This window comes from Pezoporus wallicus, unplaced genomic scaffold (assembly GCF_028554395.1).
Source record: "Pezoporus wallicus isolate ANWC-B61680 ecotype Strahan unplaced genomic scaffold, APGP_CSIRO_Pwel_v1 contig_8006, whole genome shotgun sequence".
In the NCBI taxonomy this organism is placed as follows: Eukaryota; Metazoa; Chordata; class Aves; order Psittaciformes; family Psittacidae; genus Pezoporus; species Pezoporus wallicus.
Window position 1 is genome coordinate 496351 of NW_026635487.1, and position 15317 is coordinate 511667.

The 15317-nt window shown below is 41.2% G+C and overlaps 1 protein-coding gene across 1 annotated transcript in view; it reads right to left on the minus strand.

Moving 5' to 3' along the window:
* The window catches only part of PEX14 (peroxisomal biogenesis factor 14), a 76226-nt gene that overhangs the window by 53587 nt on the left and 7322 nt on the right, over positions 1 to 15317 (minus strand). The window lies entirely within an intron of this gene.

Consider the following 15317-nt stretch of genomic DNA (forward strand, 5'->3'; position numbering starts at 1 on the left):
CTCCGGAAATGTATATGGCACATATAAAATGACCTTCACACCATCGCACCATGCCAGTTTAGTCAAGGGACATTAGCGGATCCGAGCATGATAAATCAGAGAGGAAATCCCAGTGCCAGGGGAGCACGCAGGAGGCATTTATTCCACGAGTCCTAAAGTTCCTACCTGCTTGAATCAGCAGTTTCAGAGTAGGCTTTTGGAAGGCAGAAAGCTTGGCCCCTGTGAGAGTAGGCAGATAGATATACATGGAGTTACAGAGATAAAGAGGTGGAGTAATGGCAGGATTCCCTTTCTCCTTACATCTCTGCCCCATGTAATCCCCTAAATAGGGGGAAAAGTTCAGGCTGTGAAATGGGATAAAGCATGGAATACCCCCATGGAGACAAAGCTAGAAGAGCAGAAAGCAGGCTGTGATATAGCAGTAGAATTTACTATAAATGCTTATGCCTCTTAAATACAGCTAAATGTGGCCGTTAAGCCATGAGAGCCTAGGGAGATCCCCACCCACTCCTCTGTTTTCCCTGCAGGCCACATCCAGAGCATCCCATCACTCAAGTCCTCTCCTCAACAGGCCCTGGATTATGAAAAATCCCCTGCAGGAGCTTCCCACATGCAACAGACACACCCCTGTTCTACCACCAGCGATGCTTCTCCCTTTCAGGTGTGGGAGGCTCAAAATTTATTCCATGTACACGGGGGTACTGCCTGCTTGAGATGGGAAAACTGAGGGCTCTGGCTTTGTACAAGTGATCAGAAGCTATAAAGTCACCTTGAACTGGAAAAAATGACCCTGAGCATTCCCCTAGTCCACTGCAACATAAAAAAATAGGTGTCTCAAGTTAACATTGGTTTATTTTACACTCACGGCAGCCAAGGAGCACATACATACATGCAGGCAAATTCTCAAGGCAATTTTCTTCTGTGGACCATCTCCTGCAGTTTGATGAAACTGGTGCTTTTCGGCATTTGACCCAGATTCCTTTGAAACTAGCATTTAATTTTCTAGGGTGAGCCACCTACCAATGTACAGCATGTCAGCTCTAAGGGCAGAATAAGAGCTACAGTTTCCTTGCCTCATTATTTAGCCCTGAACACTAAAACAAACCATACATTTTTGTACAGACAGTCCCACCTTCCCCAGATGGGGCCTACTGAGAACTCCACTGGGGACAAAAAAAAACCTCTTTATCTTGTAAAGTTAATAAATTTGTTTCAGGCAACATTTGCAGAGCTTGTCCCTGGAAAATAAAATGTACTAAAACTTCATGCAAGCTTTGACTCTCTTTTACACTCATCTGTTGGGGTTGCTCATCTCATACTCTTCAGCTGAGATGGCAGCGAGTTCTTTCAGGAAAATGAGAGTTACTGGAATAAATGCTAACTCTACAAATGAGGAGGAACAGAACTCCTAATAGCAATTACAAGCATAAAGCTGTTTACTGGCTAGCTACTTTGTGACTTCCTTTGAAGCCTTTTGCACCCCTTTGGGGGTTATAACCTAAGCCTGAGAAATGCTGCTTTAAGGAACTTAACTATAAAGAGACATAGCACTGGTGATGACAATGTGATGACATAGCACTGTTCCCCACCCCACACCTACATAGGAGCTCAGGAGCAATTTCCCAGCAGGTCCTGGTGGCCTCAGCCCCTTTGCCTTCAAAAGCTCTGCCCTACAGTGATACAGACTCATGGGTATTGAGATGATGCTTGAGATAAAGACCCAGTAGCATCGATAATACAACCAATGCAGCAGTCAGCATTAATTATTCCAAACTACTATAGGGCAAGGCCTGTGCCTCTTAAAACATCTGCCTCTCAATCTTCTGGTCTTTAATAAAATCACCCTCCCAGCCATAGGGTGTTACTGGAATTATACATACGCATGTGCATGCAAAAACATAAAACGCAGGAGGAGAGATTCAGGTCCTCATTAAAAAATGGAATAAATAAGAATTCACCAAGGAATTCTGCCAGAGTCTGATTTCCAGATCTGGTTTTGCTGCATTCTTGCCCACAGCCTGCAGAGTTCTGGGTGCCTCCCTATCCTTCTCCAGCTGCACAGTCCTCTTCAAATTCAGACTTCTTGCACCTATAATTACTAGGTGCCCTGTGCCAGGCTCCTTTAATTAACCAACCCAACTCTTCTCCCTTTGGGATCAGACTAAGCTCTTTTTTATTAGATCCATCATTAGTTCCATCAGTATCTAGGCCTAAGCAGGATACCTTACACCACTTTGTAAGTGGAATTGTAGGGTGCAAATGACCTCCAAAACATCTGCCTGCGGAAGAGCCAAAGAAAGCAAAGCTAGAAACCAAGAAATGGTTTCTAGAAATGGCATGAGGGGTCGATACAGCACCTTTCAAACTTAATTACATCAGCAAAACTGATGCAGCTCAAAATCCTCAGGAAAACATCCTGCACCAGGGGGACCGCGGCATGCCAGTTAGGTGCTGCTATAGTGCTGAAGGTGCTTCAATCCAAAGAACAGTGAGACAAGAACAGAACAAAACCCCTTAACTTGTCATTACACCAGAGACAACCCTGTGGTTTTCAGGGCCTCAAGAAAGAGCCAAGTATTCCTGGAGAGCATGATTTCCTGAAGCCTCACTCTCCAACCGACACCTAGGATGGAGTCTGAATTACAGGTCCATGCAATGCCCTCTAAGAAGAGGATTCCCATTCCACTCTTCATGCTTAAGACTGATGTTTCTGTCTCCCAGGAAGAGTAGTGGATCAGAGTCCACATACTATCCAAGCAGTTCTTCCTACCCCACATAGTATCTGAGAATGTCTTTCATGCAGTTTCTTTAGCATTTATTGGTATTTCACCCTTAGCCAAGACACTCTCCTTCTATGAAGCTGCTTCATTTACTTTCTAGACAACCTGCACCACAATGCAAAAAAAAAAGAAATGGCAAAATGCACGCTGGCCTTGTCTGGACCACGAGATACTCTGAATGCATGTGTTCATGCATGTGGCGGAGAGAGAATGGGAGGTGAAAAGCAAAAGAGCTGGCTAATGTCCTGGGATTTCGTAGGACAGGCGGTCACTCCAGTTGTACTGCTTGACTTCCCCAGAGAGTTTTCTCAAGGAGAAACCAGCCATCGATCTTGGGACACACAACTTCCAGGACCGTTCCTTATCTCAGAACAGCTTCTGCCACGAATTCCTGAATGCGCTTTAATGTTTAAATTATTAAATGCATTAATGTATTTACATTATTCAAGTCTTATGTGCATTTTTCTAAGATAATTTATGTATAAGAGCTTGAATGTCCATGACTGTTAATGTCTACAACCCTTCCTGTTCATTATTGATTCTGGAAGGGAAAAAAAAAAAGGCAGTGTTTTAATGCCTTATTTTTAATGTATTAAGAGTCTGAATAAGTGCATTCTCTTTTTTCTTTTGTAATTTCATAATTTAAGTAGTGCATTTATTAAACTGACACAGTATGAATTGTGGTGAAGTCTGGCACAGGTCCATGCTGCCAACGCAGCCCAACCGACCATCACGCTACTCTGCAAATCAAGTACAAGCTCAGATCCTCTTACGCCAGCTTTCACTCCCTACCTGAAACCAGAGGGGACAGAGATTACAAAGAAGTCTCTTTAAAATACATTTTCTTGGCTATTTACATGGCTTTTCTCTGTTGTCTCCATTTTAAGTCAGCATAAGTATACTTATACTTTAAATGCAAGTTTTCTTATACTATTGATGAACTGGTTTAATGCAAACTTTTTTCTTCTATGAGCTCTGACACAAATATACTACAGTTAAAAATCTTCTACGGTACCTTTTAAGCCCCAAGCTCTTAAAAAATCTGAACTGAATATAATCCTGTTGTTTCTACACCACAGTTGAGTACATCATAAACCCCAAAATTTACCCACGCCTTAATGTTCACAGGGAAATTATATATAGGAATCAGGTCATCTCCACTGTTGAACTACAGTCACTTCTAGAGCAGAATGCAACAGCTATTCTGCAGTAGCTGGCCATCTTGCATGTCAGTTTGGGACAAGAATGCTATAATAGGCAACAGAAACTGCAAAGAAATTCAGCTAACACACAATAGAGCTACCTCCGCTCACTCCACCCACACGTTAAGTGGTGTTGTATGGACATGCACTTTATATATAAATTATGCGTAAATGCCTTAGATGTTTATAGCCAAAAATACTACTTTCAAAGTCCAGTTTTTACTGCCAGACAAATCCACTGCCAGCTGAGCCTGCACAGAGCAACAGTGACACCCGATGGCTTCCAGCTTAACCTTCGGACATGCGTTCCCTGGGAGAAGAATCCAGGGGCTCCATTTCCTCTGTCAGTAAGGTAGCCCCAACTCAAATCACCTATCAGAGCAACTCATCAAGAAGCTGAGCTGCAAAGAGATAAAACTTGGTGTACGTAGGCACTGTGTGTAATTATGAGTGTGTGCATAAGTTTCACAGTACGTTCTGCATAATTACAGCCTTGCCTGGCACAGTTGCCAGTGCGAGCATGAACACACACGCACACACATAATGTATGCACAATATTGTGCATATGGACTTGGGAAAAGACAGAGAACAGTGAAAGTTGCTGGCTGTTGTTTTAAGAGCTGACTCTGCCATTTCTAAGGTTAAGTTTGTGTTTTTTTGCTACTCATTACCATTCTTTAACTGTTACAATTTATATCAGCATATAATGTTAAATAATTACAGGGAGCGGAGCTCACTCTAGCGAGGATATAAATGCGCTGTGGGATTCTACAGATTTAAACAAATAACACTCACAGCAGGGGGTGAGCAGATGAATTAGCATTAATATCCTGCCTGGGAGATCCCAGTGCAGTGTTATGGCTTAAATACAGATCTTTTCTCTAACAGTCAATATGACAGCTACTAGCAATACAGCCCAGCACATTCACTAGTCAATATAGCAACTGCAGCTAAAAGAATGCCCTTGTAATAATCCATACAGCAGCCAGTTAAAATAAATAACTTCCCTTTAACAGTCTATATCGCAGCCAACTGCATTAAAACCTTCCCTTTTAAGGTCTATACAATAGTCAGCTAAATGGAAAAATTGGCATCCTTCTTGGCAGCTTCAGAGGGAAGTCAAGCATTGAATGCGCTAGAGACCAAATTCTCCTCTCATCTCTTGGGGGACCAGGGGGGTCCCTTCCATATCATGCCGGTGGGGAATCCTGCAATGCTCCTATCACAGCTTGCAGTTTCAGTTTTTTGAGAAGAGGATTTCAGCTTCCAAAGCCATCACATCACTACCTTTCACAAGCAAATACGTTCACTTTAAAAAATAAAGACCAAAGCCTATTTCTTTCCTAATCAGAATAACAAAACAGGTAAACCACAGCTGCCCAGGAGGAGCCAGCACATGTATCCATAGTCCCTCAGATTGAAGGCAGTATGCTTCTATCTAGCACTTCAAGCACTAGAGAGATACCCATATCAATCTAAAAGCAGAACCCAAACTTGAACTGTTTCAAATCAGTAGCTACTTTTTTGCTCTCTAACAAGAAGCAACAGGCTGAGGTAGGTTAGGAGTCCCTTGGACTATACCACAGTTACTTCATTTTGCAATAGCAATTGCAAAAGACCATAATATAAATCATGATAGAAATGGTTACAAAGCATCCAAATCTGAAAACTGAACTGGAGGAAAATCCATGATCACAATGATTTCTGCCATAGGGCTACTACATACAGTTTTATATCTAGGGTGAAATTGTGTTCTCACATACACAGGTTTTATACAGCTCTGCTCTGTGATGGAGTGCCTGAAAATTAACTGACCTGCAAAACAAACTAGTAGAACTCCAACAAATTAAAACAGTGCTTCTTAAGGCAAATTAGAAAGTAAACCACAAAAAACTCATAAAGCACTTAATACTGAGCTTATAGTTTACAAACTGTTGTACAAGCAGTAATAAATCTCTAGAAAATGAAATGTGTAGAAATTTTCATATTTTCCATACTGCTAAGAGATTTTATTGATAGGGAATTCTGCCACTAAACTACTACATTTGCTAGCTGCTTACAGAAGAAAGGAGATAGATGACAATTTTGTTAGAAATTGGAAGGATAAAGCAGGAATGGCATTTATTCTTTAAAACTCCACAAATGAAAAACATCTGCTTGCTTTCTTTTTAAGAAACCTGTCCCTTTGGGTATATATTAAAAATCATAGCCATAAACCAGGGGTCTAAAATCCCACCAGATGTTTGGCACCTGGAGCCTTTTCAAGGAATTGATCAAGGAAAAAAAAGTATTTTTCAGGTAAGAGGAAAAAATTATCTCGAAAATCTTTCACACTGTCAATGCTTTAATTTATTTTATCTCTGATTTTAAGGGCAGGCTGCAGCTACAAACACATTCCAGCTTATAGCCTCCCAAATTAAAAATAAATACACACCACCCCTACTCCACAAGTCATGGTTTGAAGCTTTGACCATATTTTGCAAAATGACAGTTATTAAAAACAACAAACATGCATCTCAGTGAGTCATCTGGTTTCCAACTTCTGAGTCAAAAGGGGCTGATTCCACACAAACTGAAACCTGGCGCTCTGACTACTTGCATGTTTAACGATTTGTATCTCTGCACCACAGCTTCAGAACAGGATGTGGAAGAAAAGAATGAAAGGGAGATGGGAGAAAGGGGAGGGGAGGGAAAGAGAAAAAACACTTCTTTACTGGTCCCAGTGTCACTGCAAATAAAGACCATGTCAAGATTTAAACCATAATAATGGAAAGGCTATAAGGTCCCTGCTATAATGTTTCCTCTGATATTCCCTTTCATAAATGTTCTCTTTATGTTGCATGCTTTGCAATAATACATGTAATGTTTGTGAACTAGCCCCGCTGGGGAAACTGTATCATATGAAGCTTCACTGAATGCAACATTAGAGGCTAGACAATTCATTTACCAGTTCCTCAACTTTAGTTAGCTGCACCTATTTTCTTCAAGAGAATGCAGCAAACATGAGGAGACAAGTAACCTAAAGCTACCTCCAAATATGTTTAGTTGGAAACAGATCTGTATGTAGCAAGCCATGGACACGTAGTACAGAGTTACCTCTTCCACCAGTGCAGTAATTCCTTTCTGGGTAAAGCCTCTCCCCACGTCCTACATGTATAAGCAAGAACCCCAAACTTGTTCATAGCTATGCCAATCGGATCAATAGCATCCTCAGCTTCCTCTTGGCAGAGACACTGAAGAACATCAGTGCCAAGAGTATCTGCACAAGGGATCCGGGCCAGCACCAGAGCTGTGAGCCTCCTGATGGAAGTGCTTACACGCATGCATGGGCACTGCCTGCAAAACCTTTCATTTCACATGTGCACAGCAAGACCCATTCACTTCAGGCAACACACTAAGCTGCACAGAGCTGAGCTTTGCCTTCCCAGAAGGAATGACCTTCAGCAGCTTAAGGCACCTGTATGCCTAGCAAAGAGACCACCAACTCTAAGAATTTAGGGTGAGACTGGAATCCCATGGGGCTTTAGTACTGAATTTCCCAACTGACCTAATACCACTGCTTTGAAGCATACTGGATGCTTGGTAGCTGACCACTGGAGTGAGAATTAAATCCATCTTTACAGGATTGTGGCAACCTGATGTTGAGAAAAAGGTTGTCAAAAAATACAGTGTCGGGGGGGCTTGTCTCAGTCTTGACTGTAATTCTCAATCACTGCATAGAAGGTATTTATATCCTGTTGGCAGCATGTGTAACCAATGCGACTCTTCATGTCAGAGCTGTCAATTACGGGCTTGACTTATGAGGAAAGATTAAATGAGCTAAATATGTAGAGCTTGGCTAAGAGACCAGAATGGGGGTGGGGGAAAGCAGAAATTATGTGATAACTGTCTGCAAACATCTGAAGGGTGCAGATGCTTAAGGAGGAAAGGAAACACTTAGGGTGGCACACAAAACAAACAGGAGAAGCAAGAGGGAAAGAAGACACAGGAAATTCTCACTGTATAGCAGGGAAACTCCACTGCAGCAAGATGTACTCTGCTGTACAATGGTATCCCAAGGAATACCAACCATCATTCAGGTCATTCAGATGCTTGACAAAGCAGGAAGTTGACAGCAGAGAAAAATCCTGCTCCGACCAAAAGATAAAACTGATGATGTAAAAAAGTGGGGCACATTCTGGGGCTGATGATATGAAGCTCCCTCTCTTGCTTCTCTCCAGCTATAAAATCCTTTTACTAAAAAAAATGCATATCTTCATTGTTACTTTTCCAGAAATGCAATTGTCAAAGTAGCAGCGGTGTGTTATGGGATCACAACTGGGAAAAGGACATGGGCTCTACAAGGAGAAGAGCTATGTAAAGAATAAACCAAAACAAAACCAACCCCAAACTATTAAGATGCTTGGGAGGATTTGCAATGTAAGTGACAGAGAAATACAAGAAACATGAAAAGCAGGGAAAGTCTGAAGTAAGTTGGTTAGGAACTCCAAATCCAGAAATTATACCAACTCTCAAGTTCCTAGTTTGGCAAATCTTGGTGCTGAAAGTGCTGAAGGATGTACTCCCCCATCAAAGTTGAGGAAAGTTTGCTCAAGTTATCACATGTAGGCAGTTATAAGAATCACTAGCTGTCATTAGACTCTTTTGACTGCAGTAACAATGACACAGGCATCATCTGGGTATCGGCAAAGAAGTCCAACTGCTCAGTGGTATGAGAGATAGGAGAAGAATTAAGAATCTCTAGTAAACACTTTCCAGATTAGGAATTTAATAATGTGGAGTCAAGAGACACTCCAAAGAACAAGTCTCCTCCATAAAGTTATTTCAAGAAGCTAAAAAGGCAGAGACTCCTGTGAAGTTCTTAAGCTGGTCCCTTCCCTCCTTAAGCAGAAAGAACTGTGGGCAATTGCTGCCCTCTACAAGTTGTTCTGCACATAGCATATTTTCCACACATGTAGCTGAAATGATGCTATCCTCTCACCTTAATCCCATACCCCATCATTACCAAGATGCACACTGTGCAGGCATCCCTTTGCTGTGCCACTGTCACTGGTTTGAAATCCATAGGACCCTTTCCAAGGGATGTGCTGGGATGCACACAGCAAAGTGCTCCCGATCTTACTGAGCAGGCAAAGAGCTGGGCTGCCAATTCATGCAGCGCAGCCAGCTGACAGCAAAGCAGGCCATAATCTGTAAAAAAAGAATTTGAAGGTGTAGCATGTTTAGACCTCCGAAACACCATATGAACGTAGTTACATCCATTTTTCTCAAGGGGGAAATATCAAGTAACTTTAAGTATTTCCCAACTGTGTGCCAGTGTTCTTGTTTGGTTTTTTTTTTTCCAATGTCACAAAGTGCTGTAGCTTCCATTTTATCTTCAGTGAGAGATCTGGGATCTCTGGGAGTCAAATCACTTAACATTAAAAAAGAGTCTAACCTGACTCCTAGTACTTGAATTTCTTTGCAGGTTTTGTAAAGAACAACTTAAGAGTATCACAACTATTTAAAAACCATCCTAAAAGTCTTCTGACCTGTAGGTTGGTTTGTCTGAAAAGCAAGTAGGGACTGCTTTCAGAACTCTCTTCTGCACAAATACTCACCACAGTATTAGTAATAGAAAATGATGGTACCAGTCCTAGCTGTTATGCTGCCCCACCCAGTTGTTTAACCTGTAAACTGTTAGGAACAGGCAAAGCCATTATTACATGTTGCACAGCCTGAAAGGGTCTTAACCTGCTTTGGCCTGTAACTCCTGCAAGCTTTTAGCTTTCACACATTGTTGTATAGTACTACAACAGAACTCACTTATATCCCAAACTATGACAGTTCAGCCTCTTTTAAAACTGGGATTTAAGGGAATCCCCCCAAAACCCTGTCTCATTGACCTCAGATGGGCCACTTAACTTGACATGACAGTGTTCCTTTAATTACTAGTAAGTGAATTTGTATTGCGCATCATATTTCTCTAAATCAACAGAGTAAAGGGAGTGACAGATTAAGCGAGCACATTTTGCATGAACAACGAATGAAGTCAATGAACACACAGAACTAATAGACAAAACCAGGAAAAAAAAACAATAATCTCAAATTTATCAAAAGGTCAAACACAAGAGAGGTCTGCTTCAGTAAATTATAGAATTCCAAAGGAATACAGCAAACCAAAGGATGTTCTGTAAAGCAGTCACACAACTCTGGCTCCCTGTTCGTGGCCCAATAAAACTGAAATCTGCACAGCAATTGCCCTCCACAGCCTGATGGAATTATTGTCCAGCACCGGGAATCCACAGCAACACATTCAGGGCCTCCCCTGCCCAACTGCAGCTTTATCACACCACTAGGGTTACTGCCTGCACGGGAGGTCACAAAACTGAGTCTCTCTTTCCCTCCTGCTGACAGTGGTAAATTATCCTGACTGATGTTTCGCTGGGGGCTGTAAGTTAGTTTTCTACTGACTCTGGCTGTCTGGAAACCCCCTCTGGATGGATTTACTTTTAGAGAATCATTCAGTGTAGGCCACCACTCCGAACAAACCCAGTGTGGCAGACAGAAGATTTGTACAGTAAACAGGTATAAATCTCGTCTTAAACAATAAAGGCTGGGAAAATGGAAAGCAAAAGTGTGACGGGAGTGTCCCTCCAGTGGACTCCAGTCCCTCATGTCATTTCTGGAAATGAAGGTCCTTCTGAAAAAAGTCACGCTTTTCTACAAATCTCGAGCAGGACCTTTGAGCTTTAAAAGAAAGGAAAAGGGTACTGTGGTATCCCTTGCCTAACAATGTGCTCCTGAAAACAAAGGATGAGCTTTTCAGTGAAAATACCGTTCTTCATTTCAAACAACAATTTCAGGCACAGCAGAATCTTTAAAAAATTCCCATGTATCTTGTTTTCTGTAGGCTTTGATAGGGCAGAAAGAGCATTTACTGCTTCACAAGAAGTGGAGGGAAATGGATTCTCAATGTGCCCAAAGGCTTATTCATAAAAAGTGGATTCTGAGTACTCTAAGTTAGAGTACTAACATTAACTAACATTAGTTCCAACAAGCTCTCTCAAATCTGACAGCACAGTTCTGTAACCTTTTCTCAATTCCCACTCATGGTTTGTTCACATGGTTAAAGACCACAGGGTTGATACTGTTTAGGCTCCAGCAACTTCTAATTGCAGCAGTTAGCGCTAAAAGTAGTGAAACTTAAGATCTCAATTGCTAAGCTCCTTTCTCAGAAACCTAAATGAAATTCTCTTTAACCACAGGCTACTTACAAGGAAGCTTAACAGAATAGATAAGGTTTAAAAGGAGGCAATGAAACAGAAAGGATCTAGTAATTCTATTGTCTGTCACTGAACGCTAAGCACCTAAATCCAAGCAGCTGAGTAAAGGGTAACTAACTGTCCAGTTTCAATTTCAAAAGTTTTATCCATCATAAGCACACACCACAAATCTTACTGGTTTACTTCCAAGGAAACATAGCAACTGAAGACAAAAAACTTAGGGGAACTAAATATACCCAGAACCAAGTCCCAGTCACAGCTTCAATTTGAGAACCCAACTGATGGCTCAGGAAAGCAAAGATACGTACAAAACTGAATGTGTTCAGCACAGACATACTGACTGATGTGACTTTGTGCCTGTGGATACACACTGTATATAGAAATGTCAAGTGTCTTCTCTGCTCTCCATTTTTTCGTTATCCCTCAATCACCAGAAAATTACACAAAACCAAGAAAAGGATGAACTACGGAAGCAGCAGTATACCACAATCACTTTAAAAAATACGTATTACATGTGCAAGACTAGAGGCTTTTCCTAAGAAATAAAAGAGGCAGAATGAAGGCCCTGAAATAGAAATTACCTCATTTACCAGGCCAACAGACTAGGTCTTACACCATAGCACTAACTTGCTGGACTAACATGGCCAGGCAGTTAACCTGTATCTCAATTAGTTTTTCTGGCAAATGGAGATAACATGGACATGTTCCTTAAACACAATAATGAATGTGTGCAGTGTACCCTATGATGTGCGCATAAAAAGGGGTGTAATAAGTACTCCGGTCATTATCATGACCCTTAAAATTTTGAAGATAAGTTTAACAAAGGGTGGGGAAAAGCTACAAGGGCTCCAGCACATCCCAACAAACTCTACACTAAATGCTTCAGAGGTAGCAGTAATTCTTGTTGCCTTGTACCTTTGAACAGCGTGTTAGAAGGGGAATTAAATGTCCATGTTTCAGTGCAGCAAAAACCAGAAAGAAACAGCAGATGCTAAACATAAAAGAAGAAAAGTTAAATAATCCTGCAAAAGAAATATCCTGGTCTTTATACCATGACCCAGGGATTTTGTAACTTAGTGAGAAACCAAGAGAGCGTTTTACATTTATAACCAGTACTTCTATATTTACAACTAGTACATCTTCCAGGTAACAAGCACCAGCAAGGGAATGAGTATGTTTCGTGGCAGGAAGCAAAAAGTCAAAAAACAAACAACAAACAAGCAGCATGTGGAAAGGCCTCACTTACAAGCTCTGCTTCCTTAGGTTCATCATAGAGGCTCTCATGTGTACAACCTTCATAGCTGCAATTTCAACTGCAGCACATTTGGCAGAAAGCACAGGCCAACGGCAAACATATTCAAGCTCGTGATAACATCTCAAAAGCAGCACAATATGGTTAAAGAGCTAAAAGATGCTGCTAGGGAGAGACAAAGCAAGCGAAAAAGAGAAGTAAAAAAAGATGACATAATTACACTAAAGAGAGAAACTAGACTGAAGAAACAAAGATTCAAGAAAAAAGGGGAATTTCTAATGCTTTAATCTCACAGAAAGGGGATTTGTCCTTTGTAGTTATGCCTTTTGCACAACCCAGGACTTTGAGTGGCTGCAAAAAGACAAACCTATTCCAATTCCACAAGTGTTGAGAGGCTTATCAGAGGTGGCTGCACATACGAGCAGAAAGGGATGCAGCAGTGTTCATTGATAAGCTGGACTCAAGGAGAAGCTGATCCCAGGCTGACGATGACAAACGTGGCTGTAAACAGCAGCAGAGCGAGATGCTGACACTCTGCTAACACAAGGTTACACTTCCCACTATGGAGCTACACGGCAAATTTTAATGGGGCAAGACCGACAGCCAGGGAAATGAGTGTCCGCTCTCTGCTGCAAAAATTACAGCTTCCCCATCCCCCTCCAACTCATTCTCCACTGTCAGTGCTGTTACACAATGACCTCTTATTAGGGAGTGTTTTTCAGTTAGGACGGTTTATTGTAAGGACACTGGATAACTCAAGAGATTAATGGCATGGACACTGAGTCCCTTATCTCCCTTTTGGTAGTTCGAAACATCAGAAGTAGGTTGAAGAAAAAGCAATTAGGAGTGTGACATGAGTTTGGAGGGCTCTATTCTGAAGGCCTCAGTAAGGCCATAAACCCAAAATGCAGGACACAATATGATGCGTCAAACTACATCTGCTACATGATCTTGTAGAACACTGAAGTCCTCCTACAAACAGCTAGAAATCATTGCTTCTCCTGGATTCCGGTTGAAAGCAGCAGACTGCAGGGGTACAAAGGACACAGAAGACGGTGCCACTGAGCACAGAGCAGAAGGTATTAGCACCTGGGAGGATACAGTGCCCATTAGAATTACAAATACTGTATGAATCTGTAATGGCATCCGCTGATACGACACAAGATGTTTAATGCTATTGCTTTTTTATTCTTGTGTGTAACACCACCTGTATGTTCTGAGCAGGTTTCAGTCTTGCAAAGCACTGAGTATTTTCAGTCACCAATTAAGGCAAAAAAGGTGAAAGGGTACAGAGCAGAAGTTGGCCATTAGACTCTTTTCTCCCTCCTCTGGATTCTGTAGGCCTTCTTCAACTGCTTTGCACCAGATCTGAAGTCAGCAATGGTAAGCTGGAGCAAACGTCTTTCCATACAGAGCCATTTGCTGGATTCATGCCACAGTTTGTTCTGGTGTTTCCATAAACATTTTTATGACATGGTCCCATGTGCCCACAAGTCTGCTTCATGGACTGACATCTACTGCATGCATTAGAAGGCAGCATGCATGATCCTGGCTACAGAGAAGCCACAGTAGTGTGGTGTAAGTTAGGTCATCTGGCTCACAGAACTGAACTGCTCATTTAATAAGGCTTCTAAACATACTCAGCTGGAAGTAATAATGATTCCTAAGCAAACGTGACAAAGACTGTGAGAGTTTAATATATGAAAAGAAAGAATAAGGAGAAAGCCTCCACCTTTCAAAGGGCTTTAATTAGCTCACACACTAGACTCACCATTGTGAGAACAAAGTTTATGTTAGAGTTCTTTAAATGTATAAATATTTTTATGTGGTAGAAATATACACATATAAAGAAGGATACACAACTGCTATGTGCTTCCTCTGAGCAATTCTTCAGTTGCACATACAGTAAGAAATTAATTAAATCAAAGGTAATGTTAGGATCTGCCTTGAGAAAGAGAAGAAAGTGTTGACCACTACAGGGTGTGATGATCTGCTGCCTGCTATGACCTTCCTAAGGTGGAGGGGAACAAACCCCCCCAAAAACAAACCACAAAACCCATCAAAAAGCACATGGTGTTAATAATAACTCTAGTTAATCTCACATACAGATGACTATGGGATGGCATAGTGTTACTAAAGAGGTTTTCACTGCAGAGCTTAACACATCTCACGAACATCCCTTTCATTTCATGCATTTTACTGACTCTTCCCAGGTCACAGTCTTTACTCACATCTCTCTCCTGTAAAAATCATCTCCTGTGTTCTCCAGATAATAGTTACAAGGTAAAAATACTTTGATGTGGCCAGTGCCACACCATTACGGAAAGTACTTAAGTCTTCTCCCTGCAAACAGCTTGTATTCACTATGATCATCAAATGAAAGCCAGAGAAGAATCCCAATTAGAGATTCACAAGTTTAGGACAATAACATGGGCTAAGCATTTTGGCAAGGTTTTGACTGAGTTATAGATGGCTGAAGAGGAAGCAAAAAAAAAAAGAGAAGATTGTGTGTATATATATATATATATATATATATATATATATATATATATATATATAAAATATATATATTCTGCAGCTCAAAAGAGAATAAAAACGGGGTTCTTTTAGTTATCATCACAAAAAAGAAAAAAAAAAGCTCTTTCCAAAACAGTTCTAGAGTGAAAACATTGGATCACATGCAAGGCCAGCTTCCAGACACTTCTAAGCTCACTCTTGATGCATCTGAATATAAAGACAGCTTGAATAAGGCCTCTGAACTGCAGAGGGGGTTTTTATCAGACAATAGCAGTAAGAATCTCAGTTTAAATTATGCTGC